Below are 14541 nucleotides of genomic sequence, written 5' to 3' on the forward strand. Positions count from 1 at the left end.
AGTGAATTTGTGGAAGTAAAAAATTAATAATTAGATTCAATTAATATGTTAAAATCAAGAAGTCAAGCATAATGCCACCTTTTATTGGCTAACTACAGTAAAAAGATTATAATATACAAGCTATCGAGGCAACTCATGCCCCTTCTTCACCTTGAAAGCTTGCATATTGTAATGTTTCTAGTTAGTCAAGAAAATGTGTCATTTCGCTTGACTTGGCTAACACACCCACTACCACTACAACACCCTACTACTTTAAATGAAGAATAAAAACAAAGTCAGAACCAGTTAAATTTCTTCTTGAGCCCCGAATGTCTCTCTGTCTTTCTGTTCTCTGTCTCCCCTGCTCATCCTCCAGGTCTTGCACTAGGTTGAGCCATCCACCGTCTTCATCTCTTGTACTCACCACCCTACATTGGCATCTGTGGACCTTGAAGACTTGCACCCTCAACCTCATGCTCTCCTTTGTTGTCTACAGGACTATCCTTCCAGCACGCAGCCACTTCTGCTCCCTAAGCTTAATAGCAGTAACCTGCCCCTGAAGGCTGGGCTAATCACACTTGCATGTGAAAAAGCCATCTGTCAATTTCTCTATTAAACCCTCCGATTCCACAAAGCTTTCTGACAGCTTGCAACTACTCCCGCAAAGCCTGAGCAACACTGTTTTTAAAAAACACTGCACTGCCACAGAACCCTGACAAACTGCATCACAGTGTGTGTGTGTGTTTAAATGCGATGGATTGGTGCCCTTTCCAAGGTTGTTCCTGTCTTGGTGTCCAATCCTCTAGAGTACTGTAGTGGGTTTAGAAAATGGATAGATGAACAAAAAGTTTAATGTTTTTATTTACTTAATCAAAGACACATTTTTCTTGATGAAATACTTACACATGGGGGTTCATATGATGTGATAGAGGTGTGCAGTGCCCGCCATGCTGCTGTTTGTACAGACGGCTCATTCAAGCATAAGTCACAGGCACACATGCACACATGAAACTCTGTGGCAGTGATGCACCTCAGAAATCTATTCCTGTTTTGAAAGGTGTGTCCACTTCAGACTGACTCCTAAAGATCTGTTTGCCAACAGGACAGGCTAAATAAACTAAACTATATAACTATATATATAACTATATACTATATAACTAAACATATAAAAGAAGAACATATATAAGATACACAAGCTGAAGTTACCTCACTGAAGCAAAGTATGAAACTAATCTGTAACTGAAGTTGGACAGAATGTTTCTCTACATAAGAACGCTGCATAAGGTAGAATGGATTTAATTAAATCATATTTAAATTAGGTGTGGTCTAAAAATTATTATTAAAATTTTTAAGGAAAAAAGAATCCTTTGTTGGAGCTTTTTTTAAAGTATTTATTTATTTTATTTAACTCCAGCCATGACTACAAACATCTTTTTCATGGAGGTCTAGCCATCTCAAATGAAGAATAAACCAGCTCCAAATCTTTTGGTCCTAATGTAGATTATGACTGTCATGGCACAAGTTTACATTTTGCTTGTTCTGTATAATTGGTTTTAGCTTCCTGTCAAATTTTTAACTTACAAGAAAATACATTTGTATTCCAATTCAAATAAATTCCACAACCACACATTGTGTAATATTTTCTTGACATATCAATGGAAATTAAAAAAAAATGTCTGTGTGCCATGTAAGAATTTTATCAGCTTTCTTCAAAATCTCAACTAAATTAAAATGACACTTTCTCTAATATAAATCACTTGTAGATAATGTAGAGGCTTTCCAGCAGCTTTGTTTTGGACTTCCTTATGTTGATTTTGAGCAACTCGGTAAAATAAAAAAAAGAGATTCTACTTCAAACTTTAACTCCTTTTCTTTTTGATTCTTCTCATCATGCAGCCTTGTGCTCAGCTTCCAAAAGTAGTACTTTTTATGCCCTAATCTGGACCCTGTTAAGTCTATACAGAAATAATTTAATTTTGAGAGATGTGCTACATTCAGCTACATATAGGAAAATACATCTTGCAGTCCCCCACACTGTTGGTACACATGGATTTAATTTGTCCCTTTTAGAGTGAGCAGCTAGCCATTGCATTGATCTTGCGTGCAGCTGTCCCCCTTAGGCCGGTAATCCACATTGGTGAAACTCGTTACCTTGAAATAAATGACACCCTTGCTGTTGCTTCAGGGATTAAGATTTAATTTAGAAATATTTGGTAGATTTAGAAAAACTCTAAGTGACAATTAAATTGGTCCAGATCCAAATGGGGTCAGATTGAACATTTCCTATTTTTAGCATGATTTACAGTTGCCTCCAAAAGGTCACATTCTTGTGAAGAAGACATGCAATGCCACATGTATCACGTCTTTTTCCTGTGTGGCTATTGATTGTCTGCACACAATTTATCAGGGGGATTCATCAGAAAACAGGAATAAACATCAGATAAAGGAAGGCAAAGCACTGGAACACTGCAGTCAGAGCTAACTAAATGCCATGGTTTGCAAATTGCGGGATAGAATGGCTTTAAGAATGAAGCATGTTGTTTTAATTATGGATACAAATGCTTAGATTTAAATCTCTTCTGAGTCACATCGGAAATGAATGCCTTCATTTAATTTGAGAAAATACAACTTGGGGCATTTTCTCAGAGAATTTAGCATGATGGATGGAATTAATTACCTACTTCTAACTGACAGAGCATTGAAGCTGAAAAAAGCTGCGTATCATTCTGCACAGGAAAGTTCCACAAGCTTTTGGCTAAAACGGGGTAATCTTGTTTAAAGTTATCAAAAAGACATCATAGCAATTTAAAATAGACTTAACCAGTAGGGTCCATAAGTGGCACTCTCATGGTATCCCTGAACACAAGTAGATGACAAAGATGCTAGATGTTCCAAACAAAGACTTTTACTAAAGCCTTATCAAGTGGAAACTTCACAGTATAATGCAGACATACATTAAAAAATACCTATGCATCCAATCTTGACTTCTCGTTATTATTTCAAGTGTCTTTTTTACTAATTTGGCTTTTATACCTCCTACCAGTTGTCACTCACTTATTCCTGACTCTAAACTCAACTAGCCTGTGGGCTTGAAGCTGCTTTAACCTTTGTGCAGGAAGTAGTTCTGGAGTCAAAGGCAACCTTCCTTTGGCTACAGGGCCACTGGCCTGGAGCTCTCTGAAGCCTTCTCTCATGTTTCTTCAACAATGAATCTTCAGTTATCCCAGGACAGCAATGCTACTATGGCAGCTCCTTAGTTGTAGGATTATAGAGTAGGCTAATATGATTCCTGTACTGTCTATTTGCGATCAGACGATACCCTTCTAAATCCTGGTAGAATATAGCTTCTTTCTTAAAAGGGCACCATTGATTCTTGCCTTGTGACCAGTCAGGGTACCATATGTATGAATTAATTGTATTGCATTAATGACTGCAGTCCGATAGCACTGACTCCTGTTATTATGAAGTGCTTTGAGAGACTGATGCTGGGACACATTAAGAGCATTATTCTGTACAGCTTGGATCCCCTGCAGTTTGCTAATAAACACAACAAATCTACAGAGGACAAAGCAGCCCTTGCACTACACAGCACTGTGATGATGCGGGTTCTGCTCCATGCTCCCATCTTCTATTCGGAGCCCTTGAACCCACCACTGTCAATAGTTATAACCGAGATGAGCTAGACAGTGAGGCAACAACACAGCAAGGGGATGGTGTATAAATGTGCAAAAGTGCTTTTATTAAAAACAGTCAACAATAAAGCAGTGTTTCAAAATAAATAGTGCACTGATTCAAAAGTTAAAAAAAAAATCTTCATTAAATAAATAATTCATAAAACAGAAGTGAAGTGGATTTTAAAACACTAGAAAAATCTTCTAAAAACCACAAGGTACAATATCACAGAAAGCAATCCTTTCAAACACAAAAAGTCCGGTGTCTTCAGCTACCATGGCGGCTCCCCTGCTACTCCCATGTGGGCTGCTCAACAGAAGAGTCGCCTACCTGCAGGAACAGCTGCCTTTCACTCAGGTCTGGTAGCCCTCCAATCCTTGGCAACGTCGGGCTCCCAACTGGACCAAGACTTGCCAAGGTGCTCACGCTGGGGCTACGCCAGCCCAAAGCCTCATCGACTCCCGCTCCTATCGACGGCCAAGTCGACTCCTCTACCGGTCACTCCAGCTACATAATCGCTCAGTTGGAGCAACTACTACCTTCAGCCCCACTGAGTGTTGGCCAAACACTCACCTCGTGGGCTCTCTTCCCACCTGCCTGCTTTCTCCAACTCAAGCCTGCTTGCTCTTCCGTACCAGTGCTCTCTCTCTCTCTCACTTCCTGCTTTCTTCAGCAACCTCTGTCTCTTTCTCTCTCTCTTTCCATTTTGTTCTCTCCCTTCTAACTGACTCACGCTTCTATATATTGAGAAGGGCCATAGCAGCTGCAGCACATTAGCAACCCCAGAAACAATCACCGATGTGGGAAGTCCCTCACCTGTGCACTAGGTGAGAAACGTCCACACCGCAGATCGCCCTGAGATCTGCTACAACCACCACGTCCCCTTGCTAAGCCGCGAGTGCGGTGATTATTTATTTAAATCTACTGGCCTTTACTGAGAGAGAGCTGTGGACCCACTATACCACAAGCACATGTAGTTTACAGATTTATCTTCAACACTGTTATTCCATCTAGACTAATCACCAAATTCCTTGACCTGGGTCTCAGTCTATCTATGCAACTGGATCTTGGACTTTCTTACTGGCAAACCCCAGCACATGCAGATTGTTAGACACACCTTCTCCACCTTGATTCTGAACACTGGCACCCCACATGGCAGTGCACAGTCTTCTGCTGTACTCCACTGTCAGTATGGACAGATATAGCTCTAATACCATCATAAAGTTTGCTAACGATTCCACCACTATAGGCCTGATCGCAGATAATGATGAGACAGCCTATCAACATGATTTTAGGCTCCTGTCAGGGTGGTGTTAAGACAATCACCAATCTCTGAATTTCAGCATGGCCGATTTCAGGAAGCAGCAGGTAAATCACAGCCCCATTTACACTGAGGGGCAAGGCTGTGTAAAGAGTCATCAGTTTTAAATTCTTGGGGGTTACCATCACCAATAATCTTATGTGGACAGAATTCACTACAGGGGTCACCAAAAATGTCCATTAGCGACTTTACTTTCTCAGACGCTTGAGAAAGGGCCAAATGTCTTCAGCAGCCCTTATCAATTTTTACAAATGAATGAAAGGATACATATTGTGCTGGTATGGCAGCAGTTCAGCTAGGGACCAGAAAGCATTGCAGAATGTGTTGAGAACAACACAGATCATCACCAGCATACAAATACCATCTCAGCAGAACATATTTGCCAAGTGTTGTCTGGGAAAGGCAAAACGAATCATAAAAGACTCAAGTCACCCTGTATGGACATTTTTCTCATTGCTTCCTTTAGGCAAGTGCTTTATAACTATTAACATCAGAAATATAAATGTAAGATTTAAGAACAGTTTCTACCTGCAGGTAATAAGGCTGCTCAACTGTCATACATGATAAACTGAGCAAATTAAGTGCCACATTTTCATTTACTATGATTATTATTAATATTAGATTTAAGTTTGAGCTTTTTCTTTCCCTTTTGTTTTGATTATTGTGTTGGCAAGAAACATTACACAAGTAAAACATTCACTGTACATTGTATATGTGACAATAAAAAGACCTTGACCCTTGCCTTCTTGTGTTACTTTTTCTCTATTCTGATGTGACCATATACATTGTTGCAGCTGTTGGCAAGCTCTTCCACCTGTCCTTTGTCCACATTGGGTGTCAATCATTTTTATTTTTTGCTCCTCACTCTTATCAGCTGCCATTTACAACAGTAATGGATTTATTTAGACAGGCTACACTACATAGTTAAGCACAAGTATATCTTAGATTACTGTTCAGGTATTTCAGATCTGTCTTGGCCAAGAGTTGTACAATCTGTAAGTGCTGAATGCTGGTGTAATGCTGAAGAACATGTCCTGGTGAGATTTTGGACTTATTAATGGATCAGCCTGAAACTTTAGTGCAGAGATTCTTAAAGTACAGGCTGAATCAAGGACATGTCTGTGATGGCTCGACACACAATTGTGTGGTAAAATTAATAAAGTTTGTCAAAGCACAAATTCTTTATTAAGTAATAAACTGCCCACTATTTATGGTACTAATTACGAATAATATGAGACAATGACTTGTCACAGGGAACTCTCATTTCAGTACCAATAAAAATAATAAGTATTCTTACCATCCATCTTACAACCAGTGAAACAATCAAACTGAAAAGACTGACAGAAAAGACAAGTATAAAATATAGGGAGAGAGGAGGAAATGACAGATGAGCTTCTGAGTTGAAGACACCATGGAACTATATGAAGTGTCAAAATTAAATTAGCAAGTATGGCTGATAGGATGTGACGATTTCTGTGATTTTGTGAGGGGTGCATTAATAGAGTGAGGATATATATAGTGCTGTGGCAGTGCTGTACACTAAATAAAATTTATGTGGTTATGGACAACTGGTTGGTTCCTAATTATGTGTGCACCTTTATGTCATTCTTTAAATTAAATCTGCAACTTAGGTGCAAAGAAGACTTTGTATTAAGTTTAACATGTCTTGGTGACAGACAATTCCTTCTTGTCACACTATTTTAAAGTAGTTTGATAAATATCAGTCTACTGGTATTGTGAAGTACATGTTTGTTAGACCACTGAGAACTGCAAGAACACCAGAAAACATCAAAAGGGTGAGAGAAGCAGTAGACATTCAGCACGATGTTAGTCAGTAGAGCTAAACATTTCCCTGAACTATTCCGCAGGGTTTATCCTATCACTCGTATGAAGTACACATAGTGTATAGATTTTCTAAGAATGACTTGCCTTTGTTTCAGTTAATTGAACAGTTTAAATTATTTGCAAACTCATTTTGTAAAATGCATTGTTAATAGTGAAGTTCATTTGAAAAATGTTATTTTTAATGTTGTTTAAGACAAGGTAAATAATCTGTACTGATTAATTTTTTTAACTGCTTAACTGCCACCATGAGTCAAATAATACAGTTAAGTGACCTTTCTCTCTCTCAGCTTTACTAAGGTGAAACTAAACATTTCCACCGGCAGTGAAACGTCTCAGAAATCTGTTCCTGTTTTGAATGATAACAGCTGTTTTAGGTTCAAGCTCCAGGTGCTCTCTGTTCGGAGTTTTCATGTTAATTGTTCTTGTGTATTTCCTCCCAATACTCTAGTTTCCTTCCACAGTCCAAAGACACATAGATTAGGTGGATTGGTGATGCTTAATTGTCCCTAGTCTATGTGTGTGTATGCTGGTGTGTGTTTGCCATGTCATGGGATGGCATTCTGTCCAGGGAACTGTTCCTGCCTTACACCCTGAGGTTGCTGTGAAAGGCTCCAGCTGCCCCATGACCCTGCACTGAATAATTTTATTTGCAGCCATTGTTTCATTTCTTTATGACTCTGTTGTCACCATGATAATAATCATCTTTTTTGGATCCCAGTATGGTACATATTTTCTAATCTGGGTCCTCAGATTAAATAGTGTAAGAACCATTGCTGCAGTGTTTATCCCTTAACAAATGAGCAAATGGGCTTTCCATCAATGGTTTATACAGCTAGCAAATTCAACCACCAATATATACACAATCCAAGTAAACATTACCATTATAAACTTGTGTTCTGTATCGTTGGAAAAGCAGACTGTGTTCACTGCGTTAGTTACTGGGGCGTGTAATGAGAAAGAGTGCGAGTGTGCAATTGGCACACAGCATTCAAGACATTACAGTCTTATATGCTTGCTATGCAAATTTTATTAAGATATTTAGAAAGAAAATGATGACTTCCATCATTGCTTTGGACATATGAATTTGTTTTGAGTAATTCTGAGTTTTGCTTTTCTTATACTGCAGACAGCCTGGCTGCTAGCTAAGCCAATTTATGAAATGAAATTTATCTTATTATCTGTAAATATGGCATCACTAAGCACTGATAACCCAGAACATACTATACACCATTTGGCGTTATTACTAAAGAAAAACAGGACTAGCTTTTTCATAATGTACTGCAATAAATTATATACTTTATAATTATTTTTGAATTATGCTGTACCAAAGAGGGAGTTGTAATTGACCCTAAAACTTCACGTCTAATGCTAATTGGCAACACCAATAATTATATTTTGCCTCGACTGTGTGTCAAGATATTATTGGAGTCTATTGTGTTTATGTGACAAATATTACATTTAAATTATACTGGATTTCTTCTTTTGGGAGGAAGAGATACAAAATGTTGAGGTTGCTGCTCATGGTACTAATCAAGTAGAGAAAAGTGCCAAGCTGTCAGTTTATTAGATTATAATTTTTTGCCTACAGCACTGTACATATACTTGCAGAAAGCCATTAAGAATTTCAGATTGTGACTCTTGCTGTTGTTCCTAGTCTCGGTTTTATGTACTATCTGTGTTGGGGTTTACCAATTAAAATTCTTGCTTTATTTTTGACTACAATTCTAAAACTTAGTATTTGTCCTCTGCTGCTCCACTAACATCAGCTATTCACTGGACACTTAAAAGGAAATCATTGGTGTTAAACAGTATTTCATGCAAGGCAGGAACCAGCAACAGATCATTGACAGGCACCTTCACTCACACAGCCACGCTAACTAATACTGGATCATCTCAGAATTTATTTTGTTTCTGGGACTCCTGGGAATAAGGCACATTCAGATACAAAAAGAAAGTCTAAATCACAAACTGAGCCCGGGTCAGGGTTTGAATCGATTCTCCTGGAGCTAAGTCAGCACTAAGCAACTGTACCACTCTGTTACCCTGACAAAGTTACAGTGCGATAAATCCCATACTTAGTGTAGACATTTCAAGACTTGAAGGCCAATTTGTATTTCAAAGGACTCAATGGCATTTTTAAAATGTTTTGATTATTTACTTAGAGGCAATATTTTTGTACCTAACAAACAATGGTGTAATAGTCTACACTAATTTAAAAAGTTTATCACATTGACTTTTCAAAATGATCTTGGTAAATTTATTTTCATCAATTTATCATTTATTGTGAGCATTGTGAAGTATTATAATAACATCTTATTCTGTTTTTAAAAGAAAACAAAAGGAGTTCATATAAATGTACAAACCAAAAATTAGGCAGGAATCTGAACACATAATAGTGCAAGGACTCACAGGGTGGATGAAAGAATTCTTTAATGAGCGTTGTAAATATTTTTTAATGAGATTTTAAGACAGAACTTATATATACTTGATGAGATAGTTATCCTGAAAATATCAAACATGTAGCAGTGGAGATATAAATAATCAGTAAACAAACTGGAAAACTGAATTAGCACTCGCTCAGGTATGCAGTCCTAATCTGGTTGTCAGATATATTCACGTTATCAGTGTTTAGACAGAGCTGTAAATGACAAGCCTTTATTTAACTGTTTCCCCACAACACCTTTAGATGTGTGCAAACACTGTGCAGACCACCCAGAGAGGTGACGTGTGTTTTATTTAGTCTTATATCTGCAGTGTTTGTGAGTTTCACTTAACACATTTAATTGGGAGTTAGTAACTGAGAATATTTTATAGCCGGTAATCAACAGAACAAATGAACCATTTATGATAAAATTAAAACATTTATGTTCTAATCTGTTTTTAGCTTGAACAGTTTTGCGGTTTGTTTTTAAATTAAATACAAAGAACAAAGGAAAAATAAAAGCATATGCTTATGACATTGTACTTTAACATTTGTATAAGCAAACTTTTGGACACTTTAATACAGGAATTTCTTGACTTTGAGTAAACGGCTTAATACTGTGAAATGTGTATATTACTAGCCATGCAACCTCTTAAAGACAGGTAATAGAATCATTTAAAAATATTTGCTGTTTTTTGCCCATGTGTTCCTTTAGTGTCTTTCCTAGTTATCAGTAGGTAAATGATCCTCTCTTGACCCGCGTTCTCACTCTTAAGCACATTGCGATAAACCCTTCTTCTCAGTGTGACTGCCCGGTTTAGCTGCAGCTGCCATCATATCCTTGAATCTGGGACCATGGATAGTCATGACGGAGATGACCAGTAGTGAGGGAGTGAACAAACGTGATGCTTACTTGTGCACAAGCAGAAACAGTTTATTTAAGTCATAAAATGTAAAGTGCTTCCTCAAGGTGCAAAATAATGCCAGTAAAAATAATAATACAAAAATATTGCAGTAAATAAAGTAATAAAGGTTCCACTTTTGCCCTCTCACTTCAATTCAGGGTTTGGTGGTTTCCACCCCCACTAATAGGCATCTTGAAATATTTTTGAGACTCTTGTGCTTAGGTTCCCAAAGTTCACAACACAAGACAAATAACAATTCAGAAACAACACAAAGGACAATGAAAAAGGAAAAATTACTTAAGCCAGTGGACACACCCTGGCTGAAACAGAACATCAACTACAGTAGGTCTGGGCCTCAGGAGAACACCTATCCCCAGACTAGCCCCAAACTTAAATGGCAGGCACAGACCCAAAATGGGGCTCAGGCTTTTAGTTTAATACACTCAAAAATGTCCTTCAATGGAGAGGATGATTATAACTCTCTGGCCTCTTCTCAGTGGACAAAAGTAAAGAAAATTCCTGTGTATATATAAAGAATTTATTTGAAAAATCAACAAGGCAAGGCAGGAAAAAAAGAGCAAAAATAAGGCACAGAGGGTTTGACTAAAAAAAGGCAAACCAAAGCAAAACACTGCCAGTTTGAAATCCAATGACAAAATTCACAAAACTGTAGCAAAAATCCACAAATACTAGAAAATGCAAACATACTTAACTACTTCCAAGGGGTCCAGAGTGTGTTCAATAACTGAGACTTTTAATTAGCTTGTTGATCTGGTGATGGGCCTCTCTTGAAGCGATAACACCAGCCTAGCATACCACAACATAGAGAACCATACTGGCCATACCAGATTTTTAGAAGAAAATGTTGGTATTTCTCATGTCTTGGATTTCAGGTCCTAGTATTTTGCCTAATGGTATTAGTTCTAGAGGCCAGTCATCTTATTAGTCATATCAGCACAACATTCTTCAATTTCTTATTGCTCTCCACCTTTGATGCTTCCAACATCCTCTCTAGTCAACCCACTACCTCTCCACTTGACCCCATTACCTGGTATGTCCTCCAGGGTATCTCTCCCACATTCATTTCTACAACAACACACCTCATCGACACCTAGCTTTACACAGGCATGTTTGTTACTATGTTCAAACAGGATCAAAATCAAACTCCACTTCTCAAAAAGCCCAAACCTGACCCATCTGGAATAGACAATTACAGGCCAGTGGCTCTTTTCTCTTTTTTTATCCAAAACACTTGAATGTGCTGTCTTTAACTAAGTTCTTACTTTATTTCCACACAACAGATTGCTTGATTTTAATTAGTCTAAAGCCCTTCTTGCTCAGTTAGTTTGGCTAAGTGGCCAATTCTAGAAAGACCCCTGGTGGGGTCACAATTTTTTCACAATTGTTGAAGATACTTTGCTCCTGACTATACTTTTATATTTTATAGCTTTACCCTGCTCTATGCCTCACCACAATTTGATTCTGAAAGTCTACAGAGAGTTTCTTGGACTTTGTGTCTTCATTTCTGTCCTGATATGCAGTGTGATTTGTGGGACCTTATATATACAGGTGTGTGGCTTTCTAAACGATGTTCAATCAGTTAGGTTTGCCACAAGTGGACTCCAATCAAGTTCTCGACACATCTCATGGTAAATTAAAGCAAACAGTACAGGTGCTGGTCATAAAATTAGAATATCATGACAAAGTTGATTTATTTCAGTAATTCCATTCAAAAAGTGAAACTTGTATATTAGATTCATTCATTCATTACACACAGACTGATGTATTTCAAATGTTTATTTCTTTTAATTTTGATGATTATAACTGACAACTAATGAAAGTCCCAAATTCAGTATCTCGGAAAATTTGAATATCAATTAAGACCAATGCAAAAAAAAGGATTTTTAGAAATGTTGGCCAACTGAAAGGTATGAACGTGAAAAGTATGAGCATGTAAAGCACTCGATATTTAGTTGGGGCTCCTTTGGCCTGGATTACTGCAGCAATGCGGCGTGGCATGGAGTTGATCAGTCTGTGGCACTGCTCAGGTGTTATGAGAGCCCATGTTGCTCTGATAGTGGCCTTCAGCTCTTCTGAATTGTTGGCTCTGGTGTATTGCCTCTTCCTCTTCACAATACCCCGTGGATTTTCTATGGGGTTAAGGTCAGGCGATATTGCTGGCCAATCAAGAACAGGGATACCATGGTCCTTAAACCAGGTACTGGTAGTTTTGGCACTGTGTGCAGGTGCCAGGTCCTGTTGGAAAATGAAATCTGCATCTCCATATAGTTCATCAGCAGCAGGAAGCATGAAGTGCTCTAAAACTTCCTGGTAGACGGCTGTGTTGACCTTGGACCTCAGAAAACACAATGGACCAACACCAGCAGATGACATGGCACTCCAAATCATTATTGACTGTGGAAACTTTAGACTGGACCTCAAGGAACGTGGATTCTGTGCCTCGCCTCTCTCTTCCTCTAGACTCTGGGACCTTGATTTTCAAAGGAAATGCAAAATTTACTTTCATCAGAGAACATAACTTTGGACCACTCAGCAGCAGTTTTGTCTTTAGCCCAGGCGAGATGCTTCTGACGCTGTCTCTTGTTCAAGAGTGGCTTGACACAAGGAATGCGACAGCAGAAACCCATGTCTTGCATACGTCTGTGCTTGGTGGTTCTTGAAGCACTGACTCCAGCTGCAGTCCACTCTTTGTGAATCTCCCCCACAGTTTTGAATGGGTTTTGTTTCACAATCCTCTCCAGGGTGCGGTTATCCCTATTGCTTGTACACTTTTTTCTACCACATCTTGTCCTTCCCTTCGCCTCTCTATTAATGTGCTTGGACACAGAGCTCTGTGAACAGCCAGCCTCTTTAGCAATGACCTTTTGTGTCTTGCCCTCCTTGTGCAAAGTGTCAATGGTCGTCTTTTGGACAACTGTCAAGTCAGCAGTCTTCCCCATGATTGTGTAGCCTACAGAACTAGACTGAGAGACCATTTAAAGGCTTTTGCAGGTGTTTTGAGTTAATTAGCTGATTAGAGTGTGGCACCAGGTGTCTTCAATATTGAACCTTTTCACAATATTCTAATTTTCCGAGATACTGAACTTGGGACTTTCATTAGTTGTCAGTTATAATCATCAAAATTAAAAGAAATAAACATTTGAAATACATCAGTCTGTGTGTAATGAATGAATCTAATATACAAGTTTCACTTTTTGAATGGAATTACTGAAATAAATCAACTTTGTCATGATATTCTAATTTTATGGCCGGCACCTGTATATACCTGAACAACGCTTGGAGTGCCACAGCAAAGGGCTGGAATTTTTATATAAGTTAGAGATTTCAGTTTTTTATTGTTATAAATATGCAAACGTTTCTGGAAACATGTTTTCACTTTTTCATTATGGGCTATTGAGTGCAGTGTAGATTGATGTGCAAAGACAGAAAATCTTTCCATGTAAAATAAAATCTACAAGCCAATAAATTGTGCAGGAAGTGAAGGAGTCTGAATGCTTTTTAAATCCTCTGTAGGTACAGTATATGTAGCCATTCATATGGCCCTATGCTCCTTTCCATCTACTCAAGTCTGCTTGTGAGAAATGTCTGTTAATACCACTTATGCTTGGCATCAAATCTTAATGTAGACTTGTTTCACATGTAACTTCTGATGTTGTAACAAACTGTCTACATTCTGAACTGCTGACTCCTTCAGTTTGTTTAGGAAGCAGTTAAAGACTCTCCTCTTCAGTGAATATCTCTCTAATTAACATTGCTTTTGACGTGGGGCTCTTAGTAGCTAAGATATGAGTAATTTGTATTGTGTTTACTGCTTGGTTTAAAGTTCTTCACTTGTGGTGGTCAATATTGTAACCTTATCCTGTAGCACATATGCCAAAACAGCCTCAGAACAATGTTTGCTCAGTTACTGTTGTATAAAAGTATCTGCTAAATAAATGTAAATGTCATGTAGTCACTGATTCAGAATATATTTATTGGGGACAGCACAAGAAGAAAGGCAATTTGGGCCCAATGGGAGACAGAGATAACTGAGTGATGATTGCTGACACCCTGCTCTACAATGTTTTGTTAAAGGGTAAAGTTGTGCAAAGGAACCATATATCTTGAGGATCCCTACACCTAAGTACTGCCTCTGAAGAAGTGCAGAAATCAGTTCCAGGAACATGCTATGATATAAACAGTGCTCTTCTATTGCATGTTATCAGAATCCGAGTTACACTTCTAAAATAATAAAGTAATGTTGTCACCTGCCAACATTTGTTCGCACTTTTAATCCTTTCCCTCACTGTCTCTGTGGCTACTTTTATTATTCTCCCTTACTCCTTAATTCATTTTTGCTCCTTGTTCGAAAAACCTGTACTGAGTTCAGCTGCATC

Source organism: Polypterus senegalus, chromosome 3, assembly GCF_016835505.1.
Source record: "Polypterus senegalus isolate Bchr_013 chromosome 3, ASM1683550v1, whole genome shotgun sequence".
Classification (NCBI taxonomy): Eukaryota; Metazoa; Chordata; class Cladistia; order Polypteriformes; family Polypteridae; genus Polypterus; species Polypterus senegalus.